Below are 20,113 nucleotides of genomic sequence, written 5' to 3'. Positions count from 1 at the left end.
GACATAAAAAGAGAAGACACCCACAAATAAGCAAAGCTATGTATCCTTGTCATTGAGACACATGCAAAATGATTGACTGTCACGTGTTAGGCAAAGCAATTAAAACCAGTGGAAATTGCCAGATATCTTGGAATAGATCAGAGAATTTTCAAAGTCAGGAGAGATTATATGAACAAGTCATGACTCATGAAAAAGTATCTCTCAGCTGTTGAATATCTATCTTCAAATGCTTTCCGACTGACTTTCAAGTCTGTTTAAATTCTATAGAAATTTAATTCAATCAAGGCAAAAACAAAATTACTTTGACACTAAGTCTTGAAGTATTGCATCAGGATTAAAAGTTATCTAGAAGTCAAAGACTATGATAAGTCAAGTTCCCTGTTGATACTTTACTTTCTTGCAGAGGACAAAATGTGATTAAAAAATAAACTCTGAATACAAAGAGATCTGAGACAAAAAGTTTGTTGTCCATCTGTGGAAGAAAGTAAAGTATAATTGCATTGATAAATGCATACTATTTTTGTTGATTGGCTAAAAAAAAGAAAAAAATCACAATATTTCTTTCCTTCCACAAACAAAAGTTATGATACTATCAAATGTGGTAATTTAGAAATAACATAAATGATTTCTATATAGAATGATAAAATTTTAAACAATATTTTTCTTTCTAAATCTTTAAGTATTCCCAATGAAAATGAACAAAAGATTCTACAAATAAAGTAAGTCTTCTTAGCAGAAACTTATAATCATGATGAGTTAGTGGGATGCAATACCAAGGATGAACCATAGACAACAAATGCATCCAAAATCTCATTGGCTTGCAACAATGAACATTAACATCTTGCTCTTGAGTATGAAAGTTGGCCATGGAAGTTCCACTTAAGGTGTGGATTAGGTTCAGCTACTCTATAAATTTTTCATTCCAGGACCCAAGCTAAAGAAACACATCCTATCTGGGGTGTCCGGTTTTCATTGTCAAAGGTTTGGAGTACAGTATGATAACTCCAAAGCTTCTACTTGGAACTGGGGCACATTCCTTTCGTCAAAGTAAGTCATATGACCAAGTCCAAATCAGAGGGACAGGAAGTATCATCCAGTCCAGTCAAACAGGGGGAGAACAATGTATTTGATTAGCAAAATCTACCACAGTCTTCCCTTTTAATCAGAAATATTCCCCTGATCCAAAATATAAACTAAAATCACCTTATCCTCAATGAAGAAACCCCAAAGTTTCATTCAAATATGCCATCAGGCTCAAAATCCAGGACCTCAGGATACTCCCTTTATTGTTTCCAGATATAGGTTCTCTTGATCCAGAGACCTCTGACCTAAAATGACAAGTTATCTCCTCCCACAACACCCAGCATGCAATGTTGGAACTGAAAGAGGATACCTGTAAGGCATACTTTGAGAAAGGGTAAGAATGGGAGACACATGGCAATCATGGATCCACAGCTATTCTGAAACCCAGCAGGATGAACTTTGCAAGCTCTCTCATCCAGGTGGCAGAAAACTAACTAGTCACCATTCTCACCCCGGGAGTATTTCCTGTCAAATTAATATACAGAAACCTCATTAAATTGGAATTGGGAGGTCTCACTCTCTATGACAATTGCAGAGTACAAAAGGAAGAAGAAAGACTTCTTGTTTGGCAAGAAGCTCAGCCAATGAAAGACTGTCACAGCTCAGCCAATGAAAAGGCACTACATCTAGAACTCTGTTTACAAGACCCCACCCAACTTCCTCTTCTCCTTTATAAAAGAGTTTCTCCTTCCTTGCTGCTTGGGGCTGGCACTTGGTTTGCCATGGTTGCAGACCCACGGTTGCAATTCTTTGCTGATACTGAATAAACCCATTCTAGTTGAAGAAATAGCTGGCTGTCTATTTATTTAAAGTCAACACTCGTTTCATTCTGCTCTGTTGGCTCTTAACTCTGCCCTTGGAAATTTCTTCCTTTTTCATTTTTCTCCTTGGGCACATCCAAAAAGGGCATTAGAAAATATTCACTGCAGGGTGGGGGAGTAGCATTCTCAACCTGCTTTCTGTCTAAATCTGGGATCCCAAGGATCTTTTACATCTCAAAAAGTCACAGTACCTTTTAGTCTAGACTGAAAATGCATTTATCAAAAACTTTGTGCTTTCTGTTTATTTGTTTTGGTTTGATTTATTTTTATCTATTTTATTCCTTCAGCTCCACACTCCCATGTCCTCATCCACAATTCTTTGCAAGATATGACTCTTAGTTCGTAACTTTTGAGTTTCTTGGGTGTCCGTGAGAACATGTCCTTAAGCATCTCTTACAAGACTCATTTTGACCACCTGAAAGGATAATCTGGGGTCAAATTAATCAATCAGTGGATTTAGCACAAGGTGCAATCATCAGCTCTTATTAGATCTTTGCCCTGAGGTCGAGTCTTGGTGTGGATTTCTCCAGGCCTTTCTCTCTCAAAGTTGTTCTCAATTTTATCTTTGACTGGTTGGCAAGAAGAGAGAACCGCATCATTCAAACCTGCAAGTGACAACACTTACCGATTTTCTCTTTTTCCTCTCATTCTTAATTTCAAACAGGTTAATCTTTTTTGTTTTTCTTTGAGCTAATGTCATTTTTTTGTAGAACCTTTTCAAATACTATCAGTAACAGTCAACTCCCCTACCAACATTCTCTCTTCCTACTGAAGCAACCAAAGGTATGAGTTTATCAGATATTTTGACTGCTTTTGAGATATTGCAAGAGGCAATTTAATCAACTGTTTTCTTTCTGTAGTACATGGATTGTCTTTTTTCCAGCCTTGTATAACAGTTCCCTTGCATTCATTGTCCTGCCGGAAATCCAATGACATATATTTAAGCTTAGTTTTGTTATTGGGCTTTTTTTTTCTAACAGCATCTTTCCCTTCCTGGTACTGAATACTGTTAGTTAACTTTGTTACAGTAACAAATAGTTCCCAGACCTCAATGCCTTATAATAGCAAACATTTACTTCATGCTCACAGATTTGCAGTGATTCTGTTCTAAGTTTGGGGTTGGGTTCAGGTCTGTTAAACATGCTTGTTTTCCAGGATCTGGAATAAAGGAGCACCAGTTACCTGGGGCATGCTCTTCTCATGCTCAAGTGCAGGAGTATCGGAGAACAAGAGCCTAAGGAAATAGGACAAGGACATTTAAACAGCCTCTGTGCCAGCGTGTCATGTCTTTGCAATAACCAGAGGAAGACGTGGCCAAGCCCAAGATTACTTGGACAGGCGGCTATAATCCTCCGAGAGATGGGGATCAACCAGAAATGAATACGTAGTAAATAATAATGCAATTCACCACAGCCAGGCAGTAATTAATAGCTGCTCTTGAAAAATTGTGTCGAGTATGCATCTTCATATAGAAGGCAACACTATTTGCCCTCAGGATAAACCACAATTCAAGTTTGCTTCTCACAAAATAATTAGGAATTCTGGCAAGAGACTTTCAAAGCAGGTGCTAGTGCTATAGAAACAGATCAGTGTCTTATATACATTGTTTCTGCCTAAAGGACAGGGAAATCCTATACCCAGAAGACCTATGCATACCACAAAGTAGGATTCTTTAATGGGACAACTTAAGGGAGAGTCAGTCCTAATCAAGACCCAAGATTTATTTCATTTGATCAAAAAAAAGTTTAAATTATTATATTTTTGGGGGAAGGATGTAGACATGATACGCTCTCCAGGTCTCCACAGTAGCCAACAATTCTTACTATATTAAAATGCCATCAGCTTCAAATATTTGCTTTACCTGCTTGGCCTCTAAACGCAATGCAGTTTCTCAAGTTCTGCGAGGACAGCCAGTCTGGCCGCGGATCTCACTCTACTCTCCATTCGGCCAGGGGCAAAGGCCACATAATTGGAATTCTTGTTGGCTGCCAGGAAAATGGAGATTTTCCCCAAAGCTGAGGAAATACTTTCCAGCTCAGAAAAATTAGTCAAATATAGACCCTCACTCACAAAACTATTGAAAGAAAAATTATGAGAATGGAGCTTGGAAATCAACACACAAGAATTAGTCATTAAGGAAACAGAGTTAACACAAGAAACATAAAATAAATATAAACTAAGTACAATTTTTTCCCAGTTTTATTGAGAAATAATTGAGATATATTGTTGTATAAGTTTAAGGTGTACGGCATGATGGTTTCATTTACATGTTTTGTGAAATGATTACCAGAATAGGTGTCGTTAACATTCATCATCATATATAGCTTCAATAAAAAGAAAACATTTTTCCTTGTAAAACTAAGTACAATTTTAATTCTTAGCTTTAAGATAATGGAATAGGAAGGAAAATGAAAGCACGAAAGAGAGAGTGAGAAAGAGAGGGAGGGAGGAAGAGAAAGAGAAGAGAGAGAAAGGATGAAAATGCTATGAAAGGGTAGTAATCAAAGTTACCGGAAATTAAATTCTGGAAATTATGATTGCAACAATAAAATAAATGGAAAGACTAAAATGCAGAATGTTACAGATTACACACATTTAAATAGGTAAATTTAAATTAGTTTGTAGAATGATCAAGCCAAAGTATTCTTTCAGATTGCCAGGATAAGATTTAAAAGGATAAAAATTATGAGATTAAAAAAAAAAAACTTGAGGTATAGAATATTCCTGTTGAACAAGCAATATCCCTTTTAAACAAGGAAGATGGTTATGATATCTAGTAAACTGTGTGGCAAACATACCAGACAATCAGAACAGATAGCAGGCCAATCAGAAAGGAAGTCACATTGTACCCCATACTGACAGTTAGCACAGCTTTAATAGGAGACTGGAGTAGAAAAGAGAAAGGGAAAAGAGGGAAACATATTAAAGTGCTTAGGAAATAAAATTTTAATTTTGTTAGTCAGTAAGGAATAAATGGGTTTCAGAATTCTAAACTGTCATATGCTTGCTGGAATACAATAAATCAGTGTTGTCAAAGTTCTGAGGAATTATGATAATGATGACGATAATGATGATAATTAGTATTCCTTATAATTATTTTATTCCTTAATTCTATATTCAGGCAGTATCTCTAACAATTTTAGTCTTCAACTAGAAATGAAGTCTCCTCTCCTATTGATTAGGCTTGGTAGCCACCTAGATTCTTCCCCACCAAGACAGTACATTCAAATCCTAGTGTACTACCACTTTAGTGGATTCTTGCTTATCATACACTAAAAGTACACTATAGCACACTATAGTATAGTAGCCTACACTTTGTTTATACACAGCCATCAAAGAAAACAAATTATTTAGAGAAATATGTGAACTATATTGCAGGCAATCCTAGGATTTTCACAGGGAAGTCCTTGTTGCTGCCTAATCCCGAATCCTCCTTTTCCCTCACTCTTCAGGTAGCTAAAGTTGGCCTTCCTATCTGGCTTTTTATTTTGTTATGGTCCCTAGGCAATGTCTCCTATATTGCTCTGTAGGGTGGCCGTCACATCCTACTGCCATGACTGCCCATGCCAGGCTCTCAGAATGTCACAAAAGCTGAAGAACCCTAAATTGAAACTTGTGGCAGAGGGGAATTTGCTGTATCTTTGAGATCAGAAATGAAGATGCTTTTTTCCTAAGACACATGGTGTCAAGCAGGTGGGAGATGATCAGTTAATACGTGTTCAAAAAAAATTGAAACATTAAATCAAATTTCTCTCACTATAAAAACCAGAAGATTCTTTCTTGGCCTTCTTATTGCTTATGACTTTGTTTTCCCAGCAGAGGGGAACCGTGTGGTTTAGTAGAAGGGGCCTGCCTTTTCAAATAATAAAGACCTAAATTTGAGCATGGCTGTCTTATCAGTTGTATAACTTAGAAATTGTATTGCTGTCTCAGAATTTCAATCTCCTTCTTATATAAAATGTGAATAACGCATACCTTTCAGACTTATTGGAAGAATCTGTAAAAAAGACCTGGTTCTTAGAAAATCATATCTTTTTAAAATTATTTTACGTCAAAGGACTCTGGATTTTCCCCACAGTTAGAGTGGTTCAGAGGAAGATTTCTACGGACGGGAACACTATTCCTGTTTTGGGAGCCTGGTCAACAGAAAGATTTGTGAGCTGACCGATGGGCCAATTTGTAGCCTGGATGAATTATATTCAAATAACTTCACCACATCTCTTCAGATAACTGTTTATAAGGTTACAAGTTCATCAAGATCCTTCCCTGTGTAATCGAAGCTGATTGGTTTGAACTGTGTTAACTTTTAGCAAACACCAGGCTGCCAGGGGTCCCACAAAGCTGATTGCAGTTCTGCTCCTCTGCCCTCTGCTTCCTTCTAATCCTGACAACTCAAGGTGGCAGGGAGTGTTTCTGGGCAGCTAAAGCTCTTGGGGTTGTGATCAAGTCTGGGAAAGGGAGAATCTCCTGGAGTGGCAATTTTTCTCCCTCCCAGGAATTAGCATACTCACTTGTCCCCTGAAGCTATCTTAAATATTTATAGAAATGTTAAAGATGGGGCTAAAACCACACCATCCCTTTTATGTAGTTTCTGCTACCTCTGATTCTAACATTAAAATTTGAATAAGGTGCTTGTCAGAGAATGGTTGCTCACCTTGTTGGTAAATAAATGTTAATAAAATATTACCTAGAAAAAACTGTGTTGCATAAACCATGATTCATAAGGTCTTCCTACTTTATTTCTTCATGAAATGGTGGAGAGCAATTGCTTCTGTTTTTCTTTTTGGAAAAAATATGTATTGTCTGTGTTTCTGTCCATCTCTTAAGTTGCCTCCAAGTGGAGCAAATTTTCCTAGCCTGACTTTCCCCTGTGACCTCTGGCAGTCATGCAGCAGCCCTGATGACTGACAGAGAGCAATCTGCCCAGCAGCATTTGTCTCATGTGGCCTTGGGTTTCCAGAGGATTATTCTCCTAATCATATCTATTTTCTGTAAGCTCTTTAATCAGCCTTTAATCCTTCCTTCTTCCTTTGCTGGAGCTAATTAAATCCTTTGTGGGAGTGGGCAGGATCCATGATGTCTGCAGGATGGGACCCTTGGGGGTCAGGCCTGGGCTCCCGTGGTGGAAAGGATCAGAGATCCCAGTGCAAAAGTGGGGAGCACTGTTCATTGATCCCAACAGGAGAGCTGAGCTGCCATAATCTTTTGAAGAAGATGAGATTTATCATTCAGGAGAGAAGGTCTTTTCTGACAAAGCATTCAATTCTGGGAATTAAGCAGGAAGCAGGGAAGGGCTCTTGTCTAGCTTGAATCTCTGAAATCATGCTCTTAGTGATTAAAAGATACTGATGATGAATCCAGATCACTGCCACACATCTCACCATGATCGGAAGGTGTTGATGACAAGGCACACCAAAAGGATGCGCAGGGCTTCGGTTCCTCTGTGAATTCTTTCACTGAATCACCCACCCACCCACTGTCTCATTCTTCAGACTTCTTGTATAACAATCAATATAATTCACCCAGCAATTAATCAAGTGCTTCCTGATAGCATTTTACCAGCTTAAAGTATTATTTAGCTGTGGACTCGTATCTGTGTTTTAATCTCTCATTTCTCAGTAACCAGGTCACGCACTCATTTATTTTCTTCCTTGTATTGTTTTGCTAATTACATATAATTTTCCAAGACTTCTATAGGCAAAAAGTTTTCTAACTAGAAAAGCCCAATGAGATGCAATTCAGCATTGCCAGGGCGTCAGTTCCATCCCTCTGCCATTCACGTAGTAGATGAACTTTTGCACAAGTAGGTTTACTTCTTCACAAAGTTCCTACCATGTCCTAGGAAACAAGGATGTCTAAAAAAAGGCTCCTCCTCAAAAAGATTTGGCTCTCCAGTAGAGCAGTGTCATCCAATAGAACTTTCTGAAAGAATGGAAATGTTCTACAATCTGTGCAGTCCAATTAGGTGGCCATTAGTTACATGTGGCAACTGAGCGCTTGAAATGTAGCCAGCGTAACTGCAGAATCGAATTTCTAAATTTATTTAATTGTAATCAATTATAATTCAAATAGCTCTAGTCTGTTGGCCCCTAAAAACTATCATTAGTCCCCACATCAAATAAAAAATGTGTTGTAAAATATTTAGTTTGCAAGTGAAAATAAGGTCTCTATTTTCTTCCCCCACTGGCTGTTTACAATGTAAACAAAACAGCGAGTCATGAAGAAAAGGGAGCTCAAACCAAGACCATTCCATTCTGGGGTTGTAGAGCCTGCTGGAAAAGGGGGAGCCCTGACTGCAAACAGCTAATGAAGCAGCACTGGAATTGCACAGAGCGTAAGGGACGTGAAGATGAAAGAACATAGATTGAGTTGTTCAGTGGTGTGGAGCGCCTGTCTAGAGAATAATTTAACGTTGATGGTTCACTCTAGGGAATAGGGAAGAATGGATAATACCTTGCAAAAAGAAGTGCTTTCGTATAATGGATCCCCATGTCGAAATGGATAAACTAGCTGGTAGCTTTTAACTAGATTGCAGATAAATGGAAATGATTACAGAAAGCCACGCAAATTAGGCAGTAACTATGACATCCTTGCCAACTCCCCACAGACACTTTTGGAAATACATTACCGTCTGAGACAGTTCTGCTCGTTTATTACCTCCTTATTTGTATTCCTCTCCTTCCAGTGTGTGTCACATGGGATGCTTATTTAAAGAAGCAGGACAAGATGATCTGGAGAACTTTTCAGCTCCTGCTGTTAACACCCCACGCAAAGCAGGCATTCCGGTGGCCTTCCTGCAAAGAAGCTGGGGGCAGCTAATGCTCAAGTTTGTCACACTATTCCAGAAGTTCTTAGCAGGAGTTGTTGAAGCTGAGCAAATTACCCTTCTAATTGGGGGCCTCTGTTCTCTCACCTCTGTGCACCTCCAGGACTGGGGTTTTGCCTTGCTTGTGGCTGACGAATCTGAACCTTACTTTGTGCTGAGTGATTGCAAAGATGTAGGCGTTAGTGGTGGGGATGACAAATGGTAACACTGGGAAATTCACTTGGGAAATTGGCATCATGAAACTGTCCATATTACTGAAAGTGAAAAACAGAAGTCAAACACAGCAATGAAGTAAGTAGTACAAAAACCTACAATTGTTCCCTAGATTAATATGTAATGTTGAAGCTTCCTTGAGCACATCAAGAGAAGCACTTTTGGGAAACTCAACTCACGCTTCAGTTCTCAAAAGGCAGGTAGACTATTTTGTGCTAAACCATCTAAATGTATTGGAACATAATTAGAGCTGTTCGGAGTTCTAGGGAACAACCTGTCAATTCTTCCTGGATTTCATTTTTAATTTGCCTCGGGAGCATGGGAGCCACTTCAGAATCTATTTAAATAGAGACAATCTTGCACAGGTAGGAATGTAAATATCCTTCGAAGGCTAAGTAGTGATGCTAAAATAAGCCACTGTAGATATTTACCAACTGGTTTGAGCTACACACTTGAGAAAGTCTGCTCTCTGGGGAGATCATGTTGAATCTTACACTTGCCTAATAATTCTTCCTCATTCCTAAGTATGCTCTCAGTTTCCTTATTTTTAAATTTGTAAAATTTTGGATCTTATAACCAAGCAATTGCCTTCCCAGATATGTACCCAACAGACATATGTGTGTGTGTGTGTGTGTATTTATCAAAAGACATGTACAAGAATGTTCATAGAAGCATCATTTAGAAATGCCCAAATATCTACCAACAGTAGAGGGGATACATACATAGTGGCATATTGATATAATGGAATACTATACAGCAATGAAAAAGAACAATTATGGCTGTACACAGAGGATGAATATTACTGTATCACTAACATAACATTGACAAAAAGAACAAATACATAATAATATGTATTTAAGATTATATATATATGTAGCTAAAAACCAGACAATTTGGGGAGCTAGAAGTCAGAATAGTGGAAGGGGAGACAAGGAACTTTAAACATGAAGTTCTGGGATGTCAGAAATATTTTATTTCTGGATCCGGATTTATACAAGTGTGTTTTGTTTAGAAAAATTTGTTTATCTGTATACTTAACTTATGCAGTATACTGTTTGATATGACACTCAATAAAAATGTAATAAAATAAAACAAGCATGGTTTATATTTTAACTTTTTACTAAAGAAAAAGAAACTGATTTTACATTTTCATTTTTTTACTAAAGATCAAATAATATAAAGGCTTGTTTTTATAATATTTTATTAATATCAAACACAAAATTGAACAAATCGTAGTCATGAATTTTAAGGTAGACATTTTCATGTAACTAGAATCTGTATTAAAAAGTAAAATGAACACAAATATAGTATAATTTTATTCTTCAAAAGGCATATGGATCACTGAAGAGGAATACCCTGTTCTTGCTTAAATGTGGCTCTATTGATAAGTTAATTAGTGACTAATACAGAGTGCTTATTTTATCATATTCATTGGTTCACAGTCTTTGACTTTGGGTAATTTACTTTGTGTCTATATGAAAGGGTAGTCAAAATGAGGGAGAAGAAATAAAATGTAAAGTTAGTTTTGCTCTTTGTAATTAAATATATATCAATAACTAATATAATAATATTTCAAACTAATGAATTTGGTTTAAGGAAATTTTTTTTGTGTGTGAGGAATATTGGCCCTGAATTAATATCTGTTACCAATCTTCCTCTTTTTGCTTGAGGAAGCTTGCTGCTGAGCTAAAATCTATGTCAATCTTCCTCTATTTTATGTGGGATGACACCACAGCATGGCTTGATGAGTGGTACTAGGTCTGTGCCCGGGATGTGAACCTGTGAACCCTGGGCTGCCTAGTGGAGGGTGTGAACTTACCCACTAAACCACCAGCCCAGCCCCTAAGGAAAACCTTTAAAGATATAAATTGGCTATTATGTTGACTACCTGGACATTTCAATAATCTCTGCCACTTTTGTCTTATACAGATAACAACGAACTTCACTGAACTTCGTTCATTAGAGATTTGTGTCCTATACCAAACCTGCCTGGCTCTGTCATTCACCCGATAAATAATTTAACACATCACATAGCCTTTGTATATTTTGATTTCCTGAAGCAAAATGATGCCTGACATCTCTTGTTTTAGTCAATATCTTTATCTTTCTAATTTTTCTTTCCCACTAATTAATTTATTCAATAATTTTTGAATGCCTATTTTATTCTTAGCACTGTGATAACACAAAAAAGTATACAGTATGATAATTTCTCCCAAAGAGTTTACATGAGTTAGGGAAAACCTCGATATGTGATAAATGTTAATATGAATTGAGAAAGATTTCACAAGCACTACGTGAATGAGTTAGATATAGAGGTGGAAAAAGCACATATTCCAAAGACAGGATGGCCAAGACTAAGATAATTATCTCCTTGGCTAGTAAAATGCTGCTAAGGCTAAAACATCAAGGTTTTCCATGAACTGAATTCTTCTTCAGGATTCTGTAAAGATATTTTCCGTCATTCTAGGGTTCAGTTAATAATTTGCTAGTAGTCATTTTAAAGTAAGGGTTTCTTGATCCAAACAATGTGCCAAAACAGGAGTAAAATAAAACAAAAAATACGTTTTAGAAAAACTATAAATGACGCCAACATCAACTGTTCACTTCTTAACTGAGTCCGAATTGTGTTTCTCTTATATTCCTACACTTAACTTCCATTTAGTTAATATGCTCTAGTTTCATATAGGAGAAATCAATTCTTACCATTTTAAGAAAAAGAAAAAGAACTTTCCAGGAGAATCTAAATGGTTCAGAGAGAACTCCCAAGCATAAGGACTGGCTTGGAAGATCAAAAACAAAGACAGCTTCCAGGTCTCAGAATAGGAAGTATAACCATAATCTTTTAGCAAATATACCCCATCAGGACACTTCTACTGCCTCTGTACTACATTGCCAATAAAGCTGGATACTATTGATGCCACTCCAGGACACGTCTGCCACCATTATTGTACCCCACTAGTCCCACAGCCATTAATGTTTGCATCACCTGCTTAAGATTCAAAGTCCTGCGTAAGAGCATCTTGTCAGCCTCAAATAGCCAAGTCTCTGCTGCTGGAGTGACGAGAGAACACCTTGCTCCTCAGGTATTCATGCTGAAAGGCCAGCATTGCCTGCCACCAAAAACAAAAACACAAAGTAGGGAAGCGTTCCCAACCAGGAAAAGTGAATGAGTGCTAAATAGAAAAAACAATGTGTCTGTTTAATAATAAAATGATCCTACATTGTAATTGCTTGTCCCATTTTTCTCTGCTACTGGTCCCTGATCAACTTGACAGTAGAAAGAGCAGCTTTTTGTTGTATCTCCCAGTGCCTTCAGGGATCTTTGAGCTTCAGCACATAATAGAAGCTCAATGAATGTTTGATGGATAGATGGATGAATGAAAACAATTAGAGAATCAGTACAAACCAGAACCTATACTTGCATAATTTTGTAAATCTCTCAAAATATTCTCATTAGTGAATCTGAACCAAATTAGCCTTTGATTTGACTTTACAAATCAATAAGTAAAAGACCACCATTTCAACCAAATTAGTCAGAGGACATAAATATAAAATTCGCAAAGGAGGAAACACAAATCATCGATGCATATATGAAAAATCTGGCCAGTTGCTATTCAACTGCAAAATAAAACAAATATGGAATTCCTTCTGACTCCCAGGAATATAAAGCAGATCTGGGTACACAACATTTATGCAATAACTATTCTATTAATAAATATTCAATTTATTGAATGACTAAATGACACAATTCCACTCTCAACCATAAAATGGACGGAGAATGAATAAATTATCATAGGTAACACTTCAGATGTGTGGTGTGAGGATAAGCACAAACTTTCTGGAAAACAATTTGGTAAAATGTACTAAAAACCTTTAGAAAGTTTAACTATTCACCCAACTATCTGTGTATAAAGTTCGTATTTAAAAATAACCGAAAAGGTACATAAAGATTTACATACAAGGATATTCATTTCCCTGTTATTGATAATAGTAATAAATTGGAAGTTAATTTAAGTGTTAAAAGATTTGGGGATAATGAAAATAATTAAATAATAGGATGGAATATTATGCAACCATTGAAACTCATGTTTAAAATTGATATTTTTCACAATATAATGATCAATGGAATAATGTTTACAATGTAATATTTAGCAGGATACAAATCTGGGTATAAATATTATCCCAATTCTATAATGTAAACACAGACACACATTCAAAGGTTGTTACAAAAAATATGTCAAATATTAAAAAGTAGTTACTAATGAATATGGAGATTTAAATTTGCCCTTTATTGTTTTCTATGTTTTTCAGGTTTTTAGCAATGTGTGCATATTAATGATACAATATCTTTTTATTTCACTTTAATTTCTCTTTCATATTTCAGATCTCAAACTGACTTTATAGTTTTTCTTTCAAATCTTTCCTATCACACCCTTTGTTCCTGATAAATTGATCTATGCTTCTATTCTGTCCTTTAAAAGAAAGGATTTAGGAAGTTCTAGTCTATTATTCTAATACGCAAAAATGAGACACACTTGTCTCAATAACAGTTCTGTTCCTATTCACAGGTTTCCACAGCTGAGCTATGACTTGGACCCTCAACAGCTGACTCCTCCAATGACAACTGTTGGTCTCTTTTTATCTCCATGTACCACCAGCTTCTGAATTGCCATGGCCAGGACCCTCCTTTCATTACTAGCACACCTCCCTGACACTGATGACCACACATAACCACACTTCCTCAGAGTCAACATATAAGCTCTCTAGAAACCATGTTTCACCTGCTAGGAAGTCTGTTCCAACTGAGACCATCTCTAAGCATGCCTCCCACCACAAAGGTGAGAGACAGCTCTAGATTCCATCCCCTCACAGGCTGCTCCATCCAACTGCAGAGGACCAACCAGTGAATAAACTTGGCTTGAAATTTGAAAAAACTCTGAAAAGCCACAAATCTTGCTACTAAATTTGAATTTGGGTAAAGATCATTCTTTCTCTGTGGGCATTTAGTAATTTTCTATAGCAATGTGCTCTATGAGCCCTTTAAGAGGTAATGTAAGAACTTGGACTTTGGATTCAGACTGCCTTGCTTTGAATCCCAGTTCTGCTGCTGGCTGTTTGAGTAATGTCTTAAGCAATTGATTTAACTGTCCAGTGTCTCTGTTTTCCAATTTGTAACGTGGACATAATTAATGGTAACTACTCCATAGAGTCGTTGTAAGGATAAAAGATATGATTACATGTAAAGTGCTTAAAACAGTACATGGAATACAGTGAATGCCACGTAAATTGTAGTTCTTCTACAGGTAGGATTACACAGCCCTCCTTCTTTAGCACAACTTCATAGCTTTAAATAATGACCTGAGGAACTAAGATGTAAAGGGCTCTGAATAATGTCAGGTATCAGAAAAAGACTGAATAGGAATGTACTATTGTTGGAGGAGTTAGAACACTTTGGATAACCTGGGTTGTAGGCAATCTCTGGAAAGAGAATAAAGAGAACCATTAAGGCTGTCTAGAATAGTAAATTAGGGTATTTTCCTGCTCCACCAGGAAAAAACAAGTATATTTCCAACCAGGAAAAAACAAGTATGTTCTCTATTACTCCCCCTTCAACAGGAAGGTCTTGTGGGCTTGATAACCTGGAAACCAGATGGGATCATGGGACTTTAGAGACTTTAAGAGTGAAGAGGCTTTTGATCCACAAACCCAAGGAAGGTCTATGAGTTACATCTATATAGGCCACCTGTGGTGATAAATGAAGCTGTGACTCAGAGGGGTGAAATTATCATCATGTAAAATGATAATTCACTTCTGATTTTCTCTCAGTTCAAGTACTGCTTTTCCAAACATGGAGATATTACTAAGACTAATTCACACTTCCCTTAATTTTTCATTCTTCCACTGCTTGTTCTGTAACTGGTAAGCAATAGACTGCTCAATTTCTGGCTTTCATTAAATCTATCATCCTTTCATTCAGTTTATTTTGCTCATCATCTGCCACAGCATCACTGATATTCAGTGGCAATTTAAATAGATGCGAAATAATTTCCCTGTGCAAATTTACCTGATAATATCACATAAATGACAAAAATTCTTCTTTTACTTTAAGCCTCTATGAACACTATTAGTTATGGTCTACTGGTAGGAAAAAACAAAATGAAGGCTTTGGTCTGTGAAAACTAAAATATCTAGTAATTCTGGCATTACTTTTATAACTTATAAGACATCTTGCTTATTTTCTTAAGTAAGAAGAAAAATGCAATACCCTAAGGGAGAAATTCCTTGAATTTGTAAATCAGTGGGCCCCAGATACCAGTATTTTTAGGAACTGAGAAAGGGTTAGCTATATCAGAGTCAAGGAAAACTGGAGAAAATGCTACGGCAAATCATATTTCTTTATTCTTTAAATTAAATTAGCAGAGAAATTAGGATGAATACTCACGTTCAGTCTCAAACTGTTCTCCAGTCGTTCTTTCAAATAGTTCTTTCAAAACAGCATTTTTTTATAGGAGAATTTGTGGTAGATTAAAGATGGCTCACATACTTTGCTGCTCCTCCCATTGAAAGGTACAACCTATCTCCTCTCCCTTTGAATCTGGGCTGGCCTTAATGACTTGCCTGACCAATAATAATTCTGGGCCTTCTGAAGTTAGGCCAAAAGAAGCCCTACAGTTTCCACCCAAACCTCTAGAAACACTTACTTATGGCCTCCTGGGCTACCAGGCAAAAAGTCTAACTCTTGACCACCATGCTGAAGGGACCACACGGAAAGCCACAGCAACTACACGAAGAGAAGAGAGAGGTGCCTGACTGAGGTTTTCCAGCTGCTAACCTTTGAGTCAGACAAGTTGAGGCCCCAGCCATCATGAAGCCGAAATGAGTCAGCACCACACATCCCACCCGAATTCCAGATTTGTAAGAAAATTAAATGCCCATTGTTCTTTTAAACCAGTAAGTCTCAGGGTTGTTTGTTATTCAGCAATAGCCAACTGGAGCATAATTAATATGTGTACAACCAGCTTCCTTGGCCAAGAAACATGGACATGCCCGGGACACAGTCTAGTGCCAATGACCTGAAGAGCATAAGGACAGTATTTTTGGAGCAATAAAGGGAAGGGGATTTTCCAGCTTAGAATTTTCCCCACTTACAAGGAAATTCTTTATTTGGAGCAGACTCCGAAGTAACAAGAGTTGAACTCACATGCAGTTCAGAATGTCTTTTTCCACCCTCACGCTAGATGCGTATTTCAAGGGATAATCCAGGGTCAGTTATTTTCCTGTGGCTAAGGATGAGCTTCCTAGGGAAGCTGGTCTCTGAACTGCCAGTAAAGACTTGTGGTCCACATTCTTCAACTACTCATTGAGTAGTTTTCCTTTTTCAAAAAGACTTTGTTTATTTTTTATTTCATTTTTACAATAAACAGATATTCTAGATCCAATGCCTATTAATATATTTTAAATCCTTAACACTTCTCTATAATCTTTGCTATGCAGTTAGGAGTTTTATTTTGTTTTTTCTCCCTACAGATTTTCTTCATTACCATTTTGACTTTTGCTTTGAATATATGTTTTTCAACCTTTTATTCACAGTCCTTGGCTGAGGTAACAAAAAATCCCAGAAGCTAGTAGTAAATGCTTGCCAATAAATGACTTTAAAAATATTTTTCTCATAAAAATTGCCTCTGATTCATTTTATTTGGATTAAATCAATAATATCTCTTTTTCCCTTATTTAGAAATAAGATATTCAAGAGTATGGAAAAATGCTGTTAAACGAAAAGGAAAGAGTAGTTTTAATACTATCAGTGTGTATTATATGATCCTGATTGAAATACAGACACTAATACATATACACAAACACAGAAGCGAAAAATAACCACATCATTTTTTTAATTATTTTTTTGAAGATTGATACCTGAGCTAACAACTGTTGTCAATCTTCTTTTTTTTGTTCCTGCTTTTTTCTCCCCCAATCCCCCCAGTACATAGTTGTATATTTTAGTTGTGTCTCTCTCTTGTTGTGGCATGTGGGACGCCGCCTCAACATGGCCTAATGAGTGGTGCCATGTCCCTGCCCAGGATCCGAACCCTGGGCTGCCGAAGCAAAGCACACGAACTTAACCACTTGGCCGTGGGGCTGGCACCCGACATCATTTTTTTAACATTTTGAGTAGTGAGTTTAACTGTAACCTTAAAATTTTCTTTTGCAAGAGATATATATATATATATATTTAATTTCTATAGTTAACTTTTATTTCTTTTATAGCAGGGCAAAAGAACACTTTTTTCTTTTCATTTCATATGTCATACAAAAAATAATGAGTAATATTTGCATAACGCCGTATAGTTTGCAGAACACTTTCACATAATTTTGCTCATTTAGTCTTCACAACAATCCTGTGAGATAAAGTGTTAGCATCTTTGGGTTTGGTTTTTCTGGTACTCTCACTTCGGCTCTCAGCATGAATTTTAGATTGGCGTTCCGTTTTACAAATAAAGAAAGCAGGGCTCAGAAATGTCTTCCATGAAGTGGCAGACACCAAAAAGAAATGCACATCTAACTCCAGAAGCACCAGTGTAACATTCTATGGCCCCAGCTCCCTATCTGCAGCTCATTCCTGAATTCTCAACAGCTGCATCTCCTTTCCCTTTTAGGCCATCTCTTTCTGTTCCTCTCTGAGGCTATCAATTTGTCCAAATCATTTGGCTTGATACCATATGCCTTGAATGCCTGATTCTGGCAGCATTGCTCTCCTTCCAGCATTTCCCACACTCCAGCTCACACTTTCACTGTGGTAACTCCAGATCTCAGCCTATCCCACAGTAGTTCAGTCCATGATACAGATTCAGGCCCTGCTGGCTGAAGAAGTTACTCCAACTTCTGGAATTTGAGTTTTATCACATCAGATGAGAATTATGGACATATTTCCCATTATTTTTGTGAAAGCTTTCTAGTCACTTTAACAGAAAACTCTAAATTATTGAGTAACACCTTGTTAATTCTATATTAAGGGAGCTATGAAAAAAAGAACTTTAAGTATATATTATCTGATATTTTATTTAAGAGCAATAAGATATTTAAGTCAACTAGGGAGAAATAGCTACTTCAAATTCATGCTGTTTTGAATAAAACTGTATCAATTTAACAAGATTTCATTGCACAAAGAAATGCTATTATTACATCTTTGCATACATTATGGGGAGGTGCATGGAATTATGATGGTGATGGGCAAATTTTCATCTTTGTATCAACTGAAGGTTCTGTGACATTTGCCACCATCATCATAAGTTTTGGCGGTTCTTTTTTTCCCCTTGAAGGCAGGTATCCCTTAGCTGTGTGTTTCTATTTTCCCTACCTGCTGTCTGTCCTGGCTGTGACCCTTAAACCAGTCTAAACTGCATAACATCACATACCAAAGCTCATGAAGACAAATTGGGAACATTTACTAGGAGTCAAGTAGTTGTCTTAGAAAGGTCACTTCAAGGATTCTTCCCACTGACGGGGGACTTGGTACCTCTGAAACATTCTACCTTGCTCTTCTGCATTCCCTATGTCTTAAATTTGATGTCTCAAATTGGTCTCTCCAATATCTGGTCTTTAACTTCCTCCTAGGCGCTTTGACTGAGACCTACCTAATTTCTCCTTCTCCTGTGTTGCCACCTGCAGTCATGTGTCTGTGGGAAGCAGGGTTGGATGTTTGTGCTCAAGCTTCTTGAAACCATACTTCAAGCCTGGATATCAGGTTTGTACCGCAGGAGGATCAACTGCACTCCTTCCATAACCTACCCTCCCAGGAAGCATTGAGACATCTGTACTTCAGGTGGGTGCCATGAGGTGAACTTTGGTGCCTGGGCTACTGAATCAAGTCCTACAAGAAAGTTCTCCTATGGGAGAAGGGGAGGAAATGGCTGGTAGCCTCGAGAATTCAACTACATTTCTCCAGTAAATTGGATTTCCATAGACCTTATAGCTTAGAACACACTTTTACAGTCATCATATTAATATTCCTGTAATGTGGGGCATGTTGGCAATATGTTTTCTCTCTCTCTCTCTCTCTCTTTTTTTTTTGCAGGGGAAGATTCACTTTTAGCTAACATCTGCTGCCAATCTTCCTCCTTTTTTTCTTTTGTCCTCCCCACCACCAAAGACATAGTACATAGTTGTGTATAGTTGCAAGTTCTTCTGGTTCTATGTAAGCTGCTGCCATAGCATAGTAACCAACAGACAAACAGTGTGGTTCCACATCTGGGAACTGAGCCCAGGCTGCTGAAGCAGAGTGTGCTGAACTTTAACTGCTATGCCATCAGGGCTGGCTTCGTAATATGTTGTATAGATGAAAAAAATTAACGTTCTGAAGCTTAAGTGACTTGCCTAAAGCCACTTGGATTTTCAGAGTATAGAGTCAGAATATCTTGGCTTGAAGACTGTCTTTACAATTTCCATCATTCCAAGCTTTTGGATTTAGGCCTTGTGGTCTGGGCTAGGGATGAAGACAGAGCCCAGATTCCTGTCAAGATTCCTTAATCCAGGCTTCCTGTGAAGAAAGATGAAAGGCAAAAATGGCTGAGCCAATGGGTCTGTTACTAAAAGGAAATGCCATTTCAGAAGGGTGGAATCATACAGCAGATCGGAAACAAGAGTGGAGAGGTAAGAGTTCATCCAGATGGTCACAGAGGAAGAGTTGAAGAGATGGGATTAGAAGCAGTAGACAAGGGGGAAATGAGGTAGGGAGAAAATGTAAAAGTGCAGTATATTTATATCAAAGACTAATGAGAGACCAATCTCTTAAATTTGGGGTTCCTGGGGAATCTTCACTCTATGTGCAGTGTTGGTACAATCTCTTGGGCTGGATAACCATCCAAGACCATGAAAACACTTTGATGTGGCCATCTCCCTTCCTGCATTTTCTTTCTATGCTTGCAGCTCCTTTGTGCCTTCACTCTTTGTCATTTATACTTACATGTTCTGTCTTACTCTCCTTTCTCCTCTTTACCAGGTGATGGTTTCTGGAGACTAACAGTCAAAGATTTATGAGAACTTGACAAGCAAGGCAATGACAATTCTGAGTCTAAAGCATCATTTATGGATCCTGTTCAAATTTTCACGGTGACAAAATACTACCTGACATTCCTGGAGACTGAATCCTAACCCATGACAAAAGATGATTTGA

This window comes from Equus quagga, chromosome 22 (assembly GCF_021613505.1).
Source record: "Equus quagga isolate Etosha38 chromosome 22, UCLA_HA_Equagga_1.0, whole genome shotgun sequence".
NCBI lineage: Eukaryota > Metazoa > Chordata > Mammalia > Perissodactyla > Equidae > Equus > Equus quagga.
Note: the sequence above shows the minus strand (reverse complement) of the source record.